General features: G+C 48.0%; 1 protein-coding gene across 2 annotated transcripts in view; it reads right to left on the bottom strand.

Annotated features, from left to right (window-relative positions):
• Positions 1–3,184: 3,184 nt before the first annotated feature.
• Positions 3,185–14,384, bottom strand: part of NTAQ1 (N-terminal glutamine amidase 1) — a 34,769-nt gene continuing 23,569 nt past the window's right edge. Inside the window, exons 6-9 of one of the 2 annotated variants that reach the window (XR_009351597.1) lie at positions 8,029–12,394; positions 7,665–7,761; positions 4,467–4,672; positions 3,185–4,028 (exon numbers count right to left, since the gene is read on the bottom strand). The gene's annotated coding sequence lies outside the window, so the exon portion shown is untranslated. The remainder of the gene's footprint in view (positions 4,029–4,466; positions 4,673–7,664; positions 7,762–8,028; positions 12,395–14,384) is intronic. The other variant, XR_009351598.1, reaches the window with a different exon arrangement.

A 14,384-nucleotide genomic window follows, 5' to 3' on the forward strand; every position in this document is an offset into this window, starting at 1 on the left:
GCTTTGTTTGGACGCCATTCCAGAATCTTTGTCTCTCCCAAGGTCTTTTCTCACTTCATCTCCTGACCTCATGGCCACCTCCTTGTTCCCGGTCCCTTGCTTCATATGTCACCTCTCACAGCCCTGAACCTGTCCCTTGTATTCACTGTTCCTCTGGCCTTCACCAACCTCTCTCCCTTTCTTCCTTGCCTGCAAATCCTATAGAATTTGTTCTTTTTCTAAGTGGTCTGAGAAAGCCCTTAGAAGCTCCATATGAATAGCCAGTGATTAATTTATAAAGACAGACCCTTAGCAATATTCTATACTCAAGGTATTAATGCCAAGTTCAAAGAGATTGATAAAACATCTAATGTAAAAATTTTCATATTATAAAAGCACTTTAAAAATTATTCCAGGGGCGCCTGGGTGGCTCAGTGGATTAAAGCCTCTGCCTTCAGCTCAGGTCATGATCCTAGGGTCCTGGGATCGAGCCCCGCATCGGGCTCTCTGCTCCACAGGGAGCCTGCTTCCTCCTCTCTCTCTGCCTGCCTCTCTGCCTACTTGTGCTCTCTGTCAAATAAATAAATAAAATCTTTTAAAAAATAAATAAATAAACCTCATTACATGAGCAAAGAATCTTATGATACTATCCTGTACCACTGAATATATGATAAAAGTTTCATACAGTATCTGGTGGGAATATAAATTGGTATGAACCTTGAGAAAAGCAAGTTGGCCGGGCCCCTGGGTGGCTCAGTCGGTTAACTGTCTGCCTTCAGCTCAGGTCATGATCTCAGGGTCCTGGGATTGAGCCCCACTTCTGGCCCTCTGATCATCTGGGAGCCTGCTTCTCCCTCTCCCTCTGTCCCTTGTCCCTGCTTGTGCTCACATCTCCCTCCCTCTCTCAGATAAATAAATAAAATCTTAAAAAAAGAAAAGAAAAGCAATTTGGCAATATGTTTTGAAAACCGTAAAAATATCCTTGCCTTCAACCTATTAACCCCATTGCCAGGAATTTGCTCTAAAGAAATTACAGTATAAAAGAGGGGAAAAAAGGCTTATGTATAGATGTTTATTTCCAAGCTATTTCTGTACCACCGCGCGGACATTATCAAAACACACTGTCATTTTTCTCCCACCATCCCTTTAAAATGTATTCAGTGTGGGAGGCAGGGGAGTAGCAGGAAGAAGAAAGGAGGTTGTCTTTGATTCCAGAGGAGAGTTATCGCAGGATCCTGCCTGCTCTGATCACGTTCCTGTAATGACACTCTAATGGTCACATCAAGTCACAGGCGTGGTCTTCATAGAGTAATTCGATGTGTCATGATGTGCATTGTATTAAGCAACAATTCCAGTTTCATTCAAAAGATTCTCCCACTTTTCGGCGAGAGCCATCCGGTTCAGTGAGAGCAGCGCGGGAAAGCGGGGCTCCTATGCAGTCAGCTTCTCTCTCCCATCCCCTTCACATCCCCTCCCCCACTCACTGGCTGCTGCTGTTTTGAATGCCTCTTCGAAATGGGTGGAAGGCAAAGTGGTTATGTCTGCAATTACCCCAGCTGGTTTGTGATGGGGGTGTTGTGAGCGGACTTTGTGCTCTGTGGGCTTTGCAGCTCTCACACTTGTGGCACTGCTCATGGGATCTGTGGAGAGCCCCATCCCTGGGGACCCCTCTAATTTGAGTTCTCAAAACAAGGGAGAAGCAGTCCATCCCAGCGGCCACTGCCTCCTCTGCCCTGGTCCCTGGCACTCCTCTCCACTTGGACTTCATCGTTGGGATGTCCTCACCCTCCCACAGGGTCCTCCCGGCCGGGACCTAGAGACTCCATTAAATGATGGATAAAGAAACTGTGTGCGGGTATTCAAGGGCATACTACCAAGACACAAAAGAGAATAAACTACTGATTCGTGCCACAATGAGGATGGAACTCAAGGATGTTATGCCCAGTGGAAAAAGCCAATCTCAAAAAGCTACATAGTGCCCGATGGCATCATATAACACCCTTGAAATGGTAAGATTACAGCGATGGTGAGTAATAGATCAGGAGTTGCAGGCCAGGGGTCGGGGGGTTGGGTGGCTATAGCATTAGGGAGTTTCTTCATAGTAATGGAGCCATTATGCACCTGGATTGCAATGATGAGTTCACAAATCCACAAATCTATACATGTGATAAAATTACATATAACCCACACACAAGCGCATGTAAACATTAATGAAACCCAAATAAAGTCTGTAACTTAGTTCCCAGTATCATACCAATGTCAATGTTAGTTCCCTAGTTTTGAAAATGTACTATGGTTACGTAAGATGGTATCACTGGGGAAAGCAGGGTGAAGGGCACATGGGAACTCTATTTTTGCAACTTATGAATCTTAAATAATTTCTTTTAAATGGCTCTGGCCCAGTTTTCTCTTCCCAGGGGGCCCATCTTTGAGCCCCAGGAAATACTCTCTCATGCTTTGCCCCAACAGAGCCCGGGAGGGCAGGACCAAACCCTGCCTTCTGGGTTCTCCTTGTCCTCAACTGTAGAAAATACATTTCAAGCTCTATGTGGTTCTAAGGAAGCCCCCAGCATAGACTTTCGAAGAAGGCCTTTCCCCTGGGGAGTTAGGAAAGAGTCCTAGCACACATGCCCCCTCACTAAGCTGACTGCTTGCATATTCAGTCTGGCTGCAGCGGTCAAGGACTTGGCCCACAGCTTCGTGAGAATTCCCCTAGACTGGATGCTCTCATCTCTGCCCAGACCTCCTCTCAGGAGTGAGGCCCTTATTCCCACCCCAAGTCTCTCTGAAAACAGCCCTAAGTTGAAGACAGCTATCTCACCCAAGGTCATGTCCCCTTCACAGGAGTGATCTGTACTCAATGACGGGTCCACATAGAGGCTTAAAGATCTGGCCTCCTTGCTTCAGCAGGGAACACCTCTGCAAGACCATCTCAGCTTTGGAGCTAGTGGAAGGGCAGCTGAGGCCTTTGCCCTGACTCTGCCCAGTCCTTCTTCTTCTATTCCCCCACAGGTGTTGATCCCCAAGCACTGCCCTGTGAACCTCCTATGTGCGAATCTCCATCACAGAGTCTTTCCTGGGGAACCTGACCTTCAACACTTGGTGAACTCCGTGTATGATGGTCAGCCTCACTCTTACTGTGGGATCTGATAACTATCGAATAGGTGCCTAAGTCAAAGTGAAAAAGGAAAAGCCCCAGTTAACATCACAGGAATAACCAAAGAGATATTTATTAATAAATCATGGCAAATCAGCTGCATGGAATATTAAATAGCCAGTAAAAATTGTGAACATGTTGCAACAAAATATTTTGAAAAAATGACCATGTTCTAATATTGAGAGAATACAATGTTAATTCGATATTGGGAGGTGGGGGAAGCACCAAAGGCCATCTTGGGAATATTTAGAAAAATTTGAATATAGAATGGGTATTATATAATATCATTGCCTCAATGTTAAATCTCCTAGACATGCAAATAACATTGTGATTATACAGAAAAATGACTTTGTTCTTAGGAAATCCTGCCGTAGTATTTATAGGCAGTCTCCTGATATCTGCAACTTGCTTTCAAAGGGTTCAGAAAACAACTGTGAGTGAGAGAGAGAGAGAGAGAGAGAGAACTCTTTTCCTACAAAGAGCAAGGATACTTTCTGCAGTGATCTTATTCCCATTCCTGTGCTAAATGCTCCCCCTTGTGTACCAAGAGAGCAGAATGCATTCATTAAAATGCACTTTAAGCCTCCTCTGTGCCGGGGGAAGCAAGACCCTAAGACTTAGAGAAGGCAGTCAAAAGATGGCATTTTAGTCTCCTCTCTCCCAAGCTGCAACCAACAGTGTAGTGCCTGGGCCCCGGTTTGCTCTCCAGGGTGTCAAAATTGGAGTTTCAGTCCTGGTGGAGGGAAGGCATAGCCAACAAAGGGGTGGGTAGGAGGGTACCTATAGTCTTGTCTGTGAAGGGCACCGACTCTAGACTCCAATAGTCCTGAGAATGAATCCTACTTTGTCCACTTGCTCGCTGAGTGACCTCTGTGAGCATCAGCTTCCCGGTCTGTGAAGAAGGGATGAGAAGAGCACTTACTACCAAAGGGTAACTGGCAGGACTAAGTGAGATAATGCAGACCAAGACATAGTCTAGGGTGTGGCCCACCAGTTCAGAGTTAGATCCAGTATTTACTAATCATTGTTATGATCTATTAACCTCTTCTTGAGGAGGCTTCCAAGAGACTTCCTTGGAAGTCCTGTCTTGTAGGGCATAGTTTGAAAAAATTTTGATTTGTAGACTTTAATCTTCAGTGAGAATCCATCCAATTTTTTTGCCTATAAATCTATGCTTACTAATATTATACTGAAAACAAGAAATAATTTTTTTTAAACTCCCTTTCAGGGATACATGCACTCAAAAAGACGATTTTGCTAGTGATTTTTCCTCATAAGTGATTTCCAAGAAAATGGACATTTTAAGTTCTCCGCCGATTTTTCTGCTCACCATTATGCCTCCTCTGGGTCTTCTGTCTTTGACACTTTCATCATGGCTTCCTCCAAGGCAAGTGACTCTCATGTCCCATGTCAAGATGCCTGAAGAACTTTCTTGCTCCCCAAGGTCATGCACCCAACTGCCCACTCTTCCTCCTTCTGCCCTCTTCCTCTCACGCTATGTCTTCTTTCAACAAATCCTCATGGAGCATCTATTCTCTGAAAGACACAGTTCTTATTGGTCTTGGGTACAAAATTATTAAGACCATTGTTCCTGCCTTTTATGAGTTTATATTAGAGTTAGACTCTTGCAGGAAAACCATACATGTAAAAAGGCCCGGGGAGGCATCATAACAGATACTATGGTCTAGCAGAAAACATCAGGAACCCAATGGACTCAGGAGACCTGGATTAAAATCCTAGATTTGCTATAGACTGGATTTGTAAGCTTGAACAAGTGAAATCACCTCTCCGGGCCTAGATAGTATCATCTGTAAACTGCCTTAGGTTGGGTTCTCCCAAAGTCGACCTTGAGACAGGGACTGGGTTACGTTACGTACAGGTAGTTTACCTGAGAGGGGGTCCTGGGAAGCAGCAGCAAGGAGTAAGGGGGTGAGTTAGGAGAGGCAAGAAAGTGAGTTACAGCAGGTGCAAAGCAGGTGCGCCCCATGGGCAGCTAGGGACCAACCCTGCTTGGGACCCCAGGAAACCTGAAGCTCCTCCCTCAAGGGTTGTACCCTCTGAGGAACAGGAAAGCTGAAGCATTCCCCCTCCAGTTCCTGAGCGTCAGCTGCTGAAGGCAGCTCTGGGGCGGATTCACTCTGCCACATGTCCAGCCAAGCACGTTAGAACAAGGGAAAGCCTCCCATGGACACACAGGTGCTTCACTTAGGTAAGGAAGAGGAAGGGGAGGTGGGAACTATCGGGGAGGTGGGGATTGACAGCATCTGCTGTGTCCTCTGGGAGAACTGTTTTGGCAGACAAGTGATAGAGCACGAAGGCCCGGAGCAGAGTAGTCGGCAGAAGCAGGAAACGCACCAGAATGTACAGCAGGATGAAATACTGCCTCAAGGACCCGTCCCTGGGTGCCTGGGTGGCTCGGTGGGTTAAGCCTCTGCCTTCAGCTCAGGTCATGATCTCAGAGTCCTGGGATCGAGCCCCACATCAGGCTCTCTGCTCAGCGGGGAGCCTGCTCCCCCCACCCCAAGCCTGCTTCTCTGCCTACTTGTAATCTCTGTCAAATAAATAAATAAAATCTTTAAGAAAAATAAAAAAGGACCCATCCCTACATGACAGAGTACACCGACCCTGTTATCCTCTACTTGCTTCCTTTTCAGCCTTCAACTAGTACAAACCCTACCAAATCCTTGGGGAGAAATCGCCCAGATCCATCTTTCCAGGTCCACGGCACCCTCCCCAGTCCTGACCCCATTGGTTTGCATGTGGAGGCCCTTCCCCGAACGGGTCTCCCCCTCCCACCTCTGCCAATGCCATCCTGCCAACGACCCCAGTCAAAGAACACTCTGCGAAGTGCTAGTCTCCCCACAGCCCTCCGCTGTTCAAGAGCTTGCCACCACGGCCCCTTTTCTCCAAGATGAAGCCCTAAATCTCATCCTGTGGTTTGAGACAGGCTACCCCGTTCCTTCCGCAGGTCTTCACTTCTAGAATCCACCCTGCTTCTCGGAGAACCATGCCCTAATGTTGCCTTTGGGTTTATTCCAACGTGCCTGCACCTTCATTTTGTGAGGTAGTAGTAATTCTGGAGCCAGACCCAGGTTCGAATCATGCTCCTCTATGTATTAACTGTGCTCTTTTGGCTAAGGTGCCCATGCTTGTTTCCTCATCTGAAAACTGGGGATAATACTAATTCCTACCTCATCGGGTGTTGCAAGGATAGTCATTTTATATACAGAAAGTAGCTTTAAGCAACGCCGGGTACAAAATGAGTAGCCAGTGAATGTGAGCTATCGTTATGGGTTCCTTATGGGTTCCCTCGAGGTGTTAAGATTCTTACAAGAGGTATCTACTGAGAAGGGTTAGTTTCTTTACACAAGTTCATGGGCCTCCTGAGCCTTTCTGCACACAAAGCCCAGCTCCAGACCCTATGCGCCTGAAACGGGTCCTTCACCAGCATGCAAATGGCTCCCCTGCTGCTCCTTCACTCCCCACAGCAAAACCACCCTTTAGAGCTACTGAACACGAGGCCAAGAGCATACAGTGGAAAAACAGGTGGGGAGTGTTTCCTTAGTCCTCAGGCTCTCATCATGAAAACATCACCTCCAAGTCCTGTGAAGTGTGCCTCATACACCTTGACTGAAGCTGACCTGTTATAAGTTGTGTGTGTGTTTTAAAAAAGAAAGTCATGTGGGTAAATGTGTAAGTGATGAAAGTGTGGTTTATTTGTTTTTATAATTTTAAATCTATTTTTTTATAATTTTTTTTTAAGATTTTATTTATGTATTTGTCAGAGAGAGTGAGCACAGGCAGACAGAGTGGTAGGCAGAGGCAGAGGGAGAAGCAGACTCCCTGCTGAGCAAGGAGCCTGACGTGGGACTCGATCCCAGGACGCTGGGATCACGACCTGAGCCAAAGGCAGCCACTTAACCAACTGAGCCACCCAGGTGTCCCTTAAATCTATTTCTAACAAGTAATATATTCACAGAGATCACAACTCTTAAAAAACAGAAAAGGTACACAGGGTTTCCCTCCTTTCCCGACCCCAGCCACCTGGTTCTCATCTCCAGAGGCCACCAAAATTACCAGTTTCTGTTGGATACTCGATGTTCTTTTAGATGTTCTGTCCAAATACGAGCAAACACATACATATTTTTCTCTTTTAATACACCCAGTTTCCCTTGCTTTTTAAACTTTACTAAATCTCTAACTGATACAGAAGAATATAATGTAAGTTAACACAAAAGAATAAAAACGTCACCACTCAGCTTAAGGAGCAACCTTGCTCATTTATTTTCACAGCTTCATACTATTTCCTCTCCTGGTGGGTTACAGTTCATCCCCTCGGGCCCCAGGGAACAGGCTCATAGGTGGTTTCCAATCTCGTGTGGTTACCCCCATGCTACAGTGAATAACTTGTTCATCCGTTTCTTACTTATGAGCAGTAAATCCAGAAGACAAATTCCTATGTGGGGAATAACTACTACATCAAAGAGTATTTTTATAAGTCATTTTTAAAGATAAATATCCGGGTTACCTTCCATAGAGGTGGGTCCAAACTGATTTGCTTTTAAGTTCCCAAGATGCCTAGAAGTCCAAGTCCAATGGGGGACAAAGTCATCTGAGGGACAGAACTAAAAGGATGGGAAAGCAAAGGGATCACTTTAAAATGACATTGAAAGAACGATACGGCACACGGTACGCAAGAAATGAGTGTTAGCAATTTAAAACACTTAACCTTTCAGAGTATGAAAGCTTCTCTCTTAAACACACACACACAGAATCTCAAAATAACCTTAAGTGAAGCAACCAAGGCCCAGAGAGGTTAGGAATTTCCCCCAAGATAACACAGCATGTGGTGAGCAAAAAGCCCACGTGTAATGGGGACTGCAGACTGCAACCTGATTTTTCCGGTATTCGGAGTGCAGGAATTAGGCCTCCTCTACACTGGACTTGGAGATCACAACAGCGCTAAACCCTTCGGGCCTTGAGTGGGAAGTGACGCATCCATCACCCATGATTCTAGAAACGGTGTGTGCCAGAACATTGTGACTGGATTAACATTTTGCCTCTCAATTTCTTTCCAACGTTCTTCCCAGAAATTGCTCTCAAATTCCGGGTCCCCATGGAAACCTCAGGAAAGCCAGCCTGTTGACACGAAGCGAAATTCAGCTCTGACTGCTCACTTGATAACAAATGGATGTTATTAAAAGCCTGGGCCCAGCAGATGCCTGCTGCAGCTCATGGCCAAAGCCGCACTCTCCGTGGCTGGAGGGTAAAAGAGATGGTCTGTTCCGGTGCCAGGCTGCGCGGTCAGCTCAGAGGAAAGGGGGACATCCCGTGAGCCCCACCGTCAGTCAGACACGGGACAAGGTGTTATCGGGTACGTTTGGGGGGTGAGGAGCCCAGTGAGAGTGTGGGGGACACTAATAAGCCACATCGTGAGATCTTGGCCACCTGCAGAAGCCATCTGTGATGTGTCCTCCAGACGGAGAAGTAAAAGAATGGAGGCCAGGGGGTCTGTCAGAGGAAGCCGCGTGGACGAGGACAGTGTGATCTGGAAAGGAACAGAACCTAGTTTGGAGGGAGGAATCCAACGGGCAAGAACCGAGCAGCATTTCCCTGGCATTAGCCAGAGATCCAGTGGCTGGGAGGCTCGATCCTTGGTGAAACAGTCGAGGAATGCTTGCAGAGCACCTACAGGACCAGACGGATGCCGCTGGCCTGAGTAAGGCGGAGCCAGCCGCCGCAGCCTGGTGGAGGGACACAGCAAACAGGCTCGTAAATAAACATAAACACAAGCTCGTTTCCATTAGTGACAACTGCTATGAAGGAAAGAAGTGATGAAGTGACGTGCCCTTGCCTAGTCTGGCAGCTTGGATTTGTGGACTTGGAGCTACGACCTAAATGTCAGGGAGTGCCGGGCCCAGAGAAGATGCAGAAAAGAAGGGGCAAATCAGAGCAGGTAGCATGAGAGGTCCCTCCAGAAGGAATGCACTTGGCCTGGTTCACAACAGAATCTTCGTGGCGGTGCCAGGACAGGGAGCACACCGGGACTCGTGGAGCTGGAGCCTCAGGTGCGGCCACAGTCCAGACCACACGGGGCCTCAAGGGTCTCCGAAAAGACAGTGGGTTTTGTCTTAAGTTCTTTTTGAAGTCACCATAGAGTAGGAGTGGTGGTGGTTTGTGGTTGTTTTTAAAGCAGGGGAGTGAGGTGCTCTGGTCTGTATTTTTAAAGCCCGCTCTGGCTGCTTCAAGGAGAAACAGACTGCAAGGTGGGGAGGAGACAGAAAAAAAGCAGGGCGACCTACAGGGCTAGTGCCCAAGGATGAAATATCCCGGCAGGCCATCCAGCATTCTTTCCTCCACGTCGATGCTCAAGAAAGACATTGTTGGGGCGCCTGGGTGGCTCAGTGGGTTAAGCGGCTGCCTTCAGCTCAGGTCATGATCTCAGAGTCCTGGGATCGAGTCCCGCATCAGGCTCCCTGCTCAGCAGGGTGTCTGCTTCTCCCTCTGTCCCTCACCGCTGCTCTTGCTCTCTATGTCTCTCAAATAAAATCTTGAAAGGAAGGAAGAAGAGAAGAAAAGAGAAGGGAACCGTAGGACTCATCTAGTCATCGGGAATAACCCCCGCCAGAGCAAGAGCTGAGTGGTGTCAGCCCCGTGTGCGACAACAGCAGGCCCGGAGGACAGGTCTCTGGTATCATCAGAGCTCTCTCTGGAGGGGCAGAAATGGTTAATCTGTTCATAAAGGAAAAACTGCATGAGGGCTAGAGACACAGCAGTCTCTCCCTGACCTCTTCCCCCTCCGCACTGGCCCATTTCTCTGCTCCATTTACCAAGCACTCTGCCTCCTTCCTCCCGTTCCCTCCTGAAGCCGCCCAACCACTGCCATCCCCATCACTCCACTGAAATTGCTCTGAAGAAGCTCCATGCTGCCAAAGCCAACAGTCACCTCGGTCCTCAGCTGACTCCACTGACCAGGGACATGTGATCCGATCCCTGTCTCTCTGAAATCACTTCTCCCCTGGGCTTCCTTGGTTTTCTCCTTATCCTCTAACTCCCACTCCCGCCCCAGCTCATCCTCTCTGTCCCTTTCTGGCACCTTCTCCTCTCCAGACCCCTAAATGTAAAAGTCCCCAAGACTAGGTCCCCAGACATCTTCCCCATCTACACCCAGCATCTCCACGATCTCCTAGAGTCCTGTGCCTTCAAATACTATCCAAGCGTCCCAATTGTACATTCGCACCCTGAACCTCATCCCTGAATCCCAACTCCTACCTGACATCTCCTCAAAGACATCCAACTGGCATCTCAGGTTTAACGTCCAAAATGAAACTCCTGATCTTCCTCTCCCAAAAGGCTCCCCCCACAATCTTTCCCCAACTCAATAAATGGCCACCATCTTTTCACACGCCGTACACGTTCACGGTCTGTCCCCTCCACCAGAATGTAGGCTCTATGAGCACATGGGCTTTTTCTCCGCTGCTCAGTCACCAGGGCAGGAACACTGCTTGGCACTGAATAGGAGCTATCTGTTGGATGGATGCGACACCTCCTCTAGGAAGCCTCCCCACCCCTTTAACCAGATTACTTCTCCCACCTTATGTAGCTATTACCTCTCCTTAATAGCACGGGGCACAGCTGCCATAGTGTGGTCATTTGGATGATTCTTTGATGGACAGCGGTCCCTACTGTCAGCCCGTAACCAACAGGAGGACACATGCTACTCTGGTTTCAGTTACCAGCATCTAACCTGGAGCTGGCAAAGAGTAGCCCCTACATAAGTAAAAATATTTTAAAATGAATAAACAGATAATACAAGCTACGGGTCCTCCTCCAGAAACATGTGCTCCTATCACCACACACAGTATGTGCTGGCACTGCAGGTTAGGAATTCTGGTCTCGATCCTTTTAGGACGCCCTAACAAAATGCCACAGACTGAGTGGCTTCCAAACAACAGGAAGTTACTGCTCACAGTTCTCGATGCTGGAAGTCCAGTCAGGGCGCCCGCAGGGCAGTGAGGTTGTGGGCTGCACACCTACCGTTGCGTCCTCACGTGGGAAGGGGTTGGGGGGACAGGGTCTCTTTCCTGAGAGTGCTAACCCCAGTCACAAGGGCTCAGCCCTCAAGAACTAATCCCCTGCCAAAGGCCCCACCTCCTAATACCATCACCCCATGGGGTAGGATTTCAACATCTGAATTTGGGACAGAGAGAGGGACACAAGCATTCAGACCACAGCACCCCAAACTTACCCTGTGGAAATACAGGGATATTGTCCCCTCCCTCTGGGATCTTCGGCCATGGCACACACGGAGTAGATCTCCTGAAAGAATGCTCTAACTAGCTGGAGATACTTGTGAACGCTCTCGGAACTGACACAGACAATGTGTCAGCAAGACTGGGAGGGAGCTCAGGGAGACAAAGGGCAAAAGGAGACCCGGAGAGAAGCCGTCCCAGAGCAAAATGACTCTAGTCGTGTCGGTTGGGTCCCACAACCAAATTCAATCTCATCAGCTGGCTACAGCTGCCTTAGGGGTACAACCACATACTATGTCATTGGTTTTATAACAACACCGCTAACAGAAATGCATGGAAAGATCCTCATAAACATACATTCGTTCCCTCGGCAAATTCGTTCCCTTACTAAGCAGTCACCGTGCGCCTCACACTGTAAGAGACTGTCTTACGGGGGGCGACTTAGCCCCTTGTCCCCGTTGAGTGTCAGATGCTGGACTGTACTTGCTCCAGCACTCAGCCCAGATACTCACTGCGTTATAACTGGACAGCCTCATTACCTCAGTGTTCTGGGAAGGTGCCAGAAGGACTTGCTTGCAGAGACTGTCACTAATCTCCAGAATGTGTTCTCTCTACTCAGCAGGTACACGTGCACCCAACACACAGAAGCAGCAGGTCCCAGAGCGAGTCTCCAGCAAGTCTCTCTCCAGCACGTCTCCAACGAGTCTCTCTCACCAGAAAGCTGCTGGTCAGTCCTCAACAGGAGAGCTAAGTGAGTAATTCTGGCTCAGGCTGGACTTTCCTTCCTGGTCCTAGGGATCTTCACATATTTCCACATTTTCTGGTTCTACACCTTCTGTGCTACAACAGTCACTTCCTTCCTCCAAGGCCCTTTTAAGTAATGACAGGACAGTTCTTCAGTTGGGCTCACTTGTTTGTTCAAAGTGTAATCTTTTAGCTGGCGAGGATGCGGAGAAAGGGGAACCCTCCTACACTGCTGGTGGGAATGCAAGCTGGTGTAGCCACTCTGGAAAACAGCATGGAGGATCCTCAAAAAGTTGAAAATAGAGCTACCCTACGACCCAGCAACTGCACTACTGGGTATTTACTCTAAAGATACAAACAGTGATCCGAAGGGGCACGTGCACCCCCGAATGTTTATAGCAGCAATGTTCACAATAGCCAAACTATGGAAAGAACCTAGATGTCCATCAACAGGTGAATGGATAAAGAAGATGTGGTATATATGCACAATGGAATACTATGCAGCCACCAGAAGGAATGAAATCTTGCCATTTGCAATGACATGGATGGAACTAGAGGGTATTATGCTTAGCAAAATAAATCAATCAGAGAAAGACAATTATCATATGATTTCCCCGAGATGAGGAAGTTAAAAGGCAACATGAGGGGTTTGGGAAGTAGGAAAGGAATCAATGAAACAAGATGGGATCGGGAGGAAGACAAACCATAAAAGACTCTTAATCTCACAAAACAAACTGAGGGTTGCTGGGGGGAGGCGGGTAGGGAGAGGGAGGTGGGGTTATGGACATTGGGGCCGGTATGTGCTATGAAGTCTGTAACCTTGGTGATTCACAGACCTGTACCCTTGGGTTAATAATACATTATATGTAAATAAAAAATAAAAAATTTATAAAAACAAAGTGTAATCTTTTAGGGACCAAGTTTTTATTAAAAGATTTCTGTAGGGGCACCTGCGTGGCTCAGTGGGTTAAAGCCTCTGCCTTCGGCTCAGGTCATGAGCCTGGGTCCTGGGACTGAGCCCCGCATTGAGCCCCGCATGGAGCCCCGCATCAGGCTCTCTGCTCAGCGGGGAGCCTGCTTCCTCCTCTCTCTCTCTGCCTGCCTCTCTGCCTACTTGTGATCTCTGTCTGTCATATAAATAAATAAAATCTTTAAGAAAAAAAAAAAAGATTTCTGTAGCACAGACTCTGCAAAGGCTAGCTTTCTGCTTACTTGCTACTGAGAGTGCTGTGGCAGCCCACTGTCCCTTGACCCTGAGCACTCTGCATCTATCTTCTTTGGGACAGTTCCGCCTTGCTCACTGTGACCTAAGTTTGCAAGTGGTAGGCATGCAACAGACATGGGGTTGATGGAGGGATGGGCGGATGGAGGAAGGGAAGATGGAGAAAAGGAGGGAGAGGCAGACGTAGGAAAATTATCTCCTTGTAACTTCTACCTCTGTTCTCCAAAATTGATTCAAGGCACATGAGTATGACTTCCTCTTCCCTTAATGGTATGTTTCTGGAATGTCCCAGGCTTCTAACCACTAGTAAGTACAAACCTATCACATTTATAGTAACCCCAATTCTTGATTAAGCACACCTTCCCCAAGCCCAACTTTTTAGGAAAGCATTCTCCACCTAAAGTTTCTGTGAAGCGTCAGCATCGCTCACTATTACAAGCTGAGTGTACACAAGCTCCCACCAGCTTGCAAGTCCCATATAAGGTGATTTTCTACTTCAAGGTCGTGATGAAACGGGTCCAGAATCAGAGCCACAGCCTTCAGGCTTCTCATGTTCCTGCTCCTTGGCTCCGAGCTGACCACTCAACCACCGAAACGCCAACCTTTGTCGGAATGCTGATCTCCTCCCCCTGCCCAAGACCAGCTCCTTCCAAGGTTCCCACAGACCCACGGTGTGGGCCAACTGACAGTCCCCTCCTTTCGTTCCCAGAAGACAGGGCTTTCTTGAAGGCGGAGGAGTTAGGGTCAGAGTGACCGTGAAGGGGGAGCAACAAGGAGGCACACGTCACACTGTGACTGCCGCCCATGGTCCCTCTAACCTCCGGTCATCGTTCAGTCTGAGCCACTTGGCCACAGGTCTCCCCAGCTCAGATGTCATTCTTCTTTCAGGAAGCTGTTTTCCTCTGCTCTAGCGAGGACTGCTTTCAGGACTTCTAGGCCACCTGACAGGCGTGAGCATGTCTGAACCGTAAATGGAAACAGGGCTCATTTGGCATCTTTCCCACAGGCTCCTAACCTCACGCAAAGCAAG

The sequence above is a fragment of the Mustela lutreola genome, chromosome 3 (assembly GCF_030435805.1).
Source record: "Mustela lutreola isolate mMusLut2 chromosome 3, mMusLut2.pri, whole genome shotgun sequence".
Taxonomy (NCBI): domain Eukaryota; kingdom Metazoa; phylum Chordata; class Mammalia; order Carnivora; family Mustelidae; genus Mustela; species Mustela lutreola.